The following is a 3,128-nucleotide window of genomic DNA, read 5'->3' on the forward strand; positions in this document are numbered from 1 at the left end:
TATCCATGTTTTAATTTTTACTGAATAAAGGATCTTTCAAGGAATGGTGAGTGCCACCTCTCTTCTTCTTTTTGCATATGTCTCATAGATATAACTATTAGGCTGTGTGCCCACGATGCGTTTTTTAAGCGTTTCCGCAGCGGCAAAAACGCTGCAGAAACACTTAAAAAACGCATGGTAGAAGGCCTGCCATGTTCCCCAATGATAATCCGCATGTGCTGTGCACATGCTGTGGAAATTTCCGCTGCGGATTATCATTGCGGAAAAAAACGCAGCACTACCAATTATTTTGCGGAAGTGCTGCGTTTTCGCCGCCATTGACTTGCATTAGAGCACATGGATTACGCATCACTATATAAGTAGATGTGCATTCCATGCGTTCTAATGTGTGGATGGTACCCAGGTCTAGAGAAGAGGAGACTCTCCTCCGGACCCGGGTACCATAGAAAACTGTAAAAAAAATAATAAAATAAAAAATAAATATATACTTACCTTCTGGCGGCCCGCGGTGGGCTCCTCCTTGCTTGGCAGCAGTTTGCGATGGAATGAAGGACCTGCGTTGACGTCAGAGTCATGTGACGGGTCACGCGACGCTCACGTCGGCAGGTCCGTCACTCTACCGCTGCCGGCAGCTGGGACGGAGAAAATCAAGACAGCGCGGGCCATCGGAGGGTAAGTATATATTTATTTTTTTATTTTTTGACATTCTCTCGGGTCACAGTATATAAATCCATGCCGTTTACATGGATTTATATAGTGTGACCAAGTTGACAAGCACTTTCCAAGTGATGGCTAAAATCGCTTTGAAAGCACTTGTCAACCCACATGCTGAAATGCAAGTGAAGAACGCTTCACTTCCGCATGTCCCTGGCAGGAAAACGTATGTACAATCCGCATGCGTTTTTTTCTGCCAGGGAGATGCAGAAACGCTCAGGAAAAAATCCTGAGCATTTCTGCATCGTGGGCACATAGCCTTAGACTGCATAGGAGCCCTTTTCTGTCTTTGTCCACCACTGGTGTGTATATGTATGTATGTACAGTACAAACCAAAAGTTTGGACACACCTCATTTAAAGATTTTTCTGTATTTTCATGACTTTGAAAATTGTACATTCACACTGAAGGCATCAAAACTATGAATTAACACATGTGGAATTATATACTTAACAAAAAAGTGTGAAACAACTGAAAATGTCTTACATTCTAGGTTCTTCAAAGTAGCCACCTATTGCTTTGATGACTGATTTGCACACTCTTCGCATTCTCTTGATGAGCTTCAAGAGGTAGTCACCGTAAATGGTCTTCCAACAATCTTGAAGGAGTTCCCAGCGATGCTTAGCACTTGTTGGCCTTTTTGTCTTCACTCTGCGGTCCAGCTCACCCCAAACCATCTCGATTGGGTTCAGGTCTGGTAACTGTGGAGGCCAGGTCATCTGGCATAGAACCCCATCACTCTCCTTCTTGGTCAAATAGCCATTACAACCTGGAGGTGTGTTTGGGGTCATTGTCCTGTTGAAAAATAAATGATGGTCCAACTAAACGCAAAGCGGATGGAATAGCATGCCGCTGCAAGATGCTGTGGTAGCCATGCTGGTTCAGTATGCCTTCAATTTTGAATAAATCCCCAACAGTGTCACCAACAAAGCACCCCCAAACAATCACACCTCCTCCTCCATGCTTCACGGTAGGAACCAGGCATGTAGAGTCCATCCGTTCACCTTTTCTGTGTCGCACAAAGACACGGTGGTTGGAACCAAAGATCTCAAATTTGGACTCATCAGACCAAAGCACAGATTTCTAGTGGTCTAATGTCCATTCCTTGTGTTCTTTAGCCCAAACAAGTCTCTTCTGCTTGTTGCCTGTCCTTAGCATTGGCTTCCTAGAAGCTATTTTACCATGAAGGCCTGCTGCACAAAGTCTCCTCTTAACAGTTGTTGTAGAGATGTGTCTGCTGCTAGAACTCTGTGTGCCATTGACCTGGTCTCTAATCTGAGCTGCTGTTAACCTGCGATTTCTGAGGCTGGTGACTCGGATAAACTTATCCTCAGAAGTAGAGGTGACTCTTGGTCTTCCTTTCCTGGGGCAGTCCTCATGTGAGCCAGTTTCTTTGTAGCTCTTGATGGTTTTTGCAACTGCACTTGGGGACACTTTCAAAGTTTGCCCAATTTTTCTGACCTTCATTTCTTAAAGTAATGATGGCCACTCGTTTTTCTTTACTTAGCTGCTTTTTTCTTGCCATAATACAAATTCTAACAGTCTATTCAGTAGGACTTTCAGCTGTGTATCCACCTGACTTCTGCACAACACAACTGATGGTCCCAACCCCATTTATAAGGCAAGAAATCCTACTTATTAAACCTGACAGGGCACACCTGTGAAGTGAAAACCATTTCCCGGCGACTACCTCTTGAAGCTCATCAAGAGAATGCCAAGAGTGTGCAAAGCAGTCATCAAAGCAAAAGGTGGCTACTTTGAAAAACCTAGAATATAAGACATATTTTCAGTTGTTTCACACTTTTTTGTTAAGTATATAATTCCACATGTGTTAATTCATAGTTTTGATACCTTCAGTGTGAATGTACAATTTTCATAGTCATGAAAATACAGAAAAATCTTTAAATGAGAAGGTGTGTCCAAACTTTAGGTCTGTACTGTATATCACGAGCCTTTGTCAAGGGGCTCGTTGCCGAAACATGCGTTGGGGTTGGAGCGCGGGTGGTGGCAACGCTATAGTGGCAGCTATATAATACAGGTATGTCACCATATAGCCACCACATGGACAATATAGTGCATATTAGTATAGTATAGGTGATTTTTCCAGCTTTTTGCCCTCCAACATATATAAGCTACCATTTACATATACACTGCTCAAAAAAATAAAGGGAACACTTAAACAACAGAATTTAACGCCAAGTAAATCAAACTTCTGTGAAAGCAAACTGTCCACTTAGGAAGCAACACTGATTGCCAATCAATTTCACATGCTGTTGTGCAAATGGAGTAGGCAATAGATGGAAATTATTGGCAATTATCAAGACACACTCAATAAAGGAGTGGTTCTGCAGGTGGGGACCACAGATCACATCTCAGTACCAAAGCTTTCTGGCTGATGTTTTGGTCACTTTTGAA

This window comes from Phyllobates terribilis, unplaced genomic scaffold, assembly GCF_046119375.1.
Source record: "Phyllobates terribilis strain yellow unplaced genomic scaffold, ASM4611937v1 Scaffold_12__6_contigs__length_324123572, whole genome shotgun sequence".
Lineage (NCBI taxonomy): Eukaryota > Metazoa > Chordata > Amphibia > Anura > Dendrobatidae > Phyllobates > Phyllobates terribilis.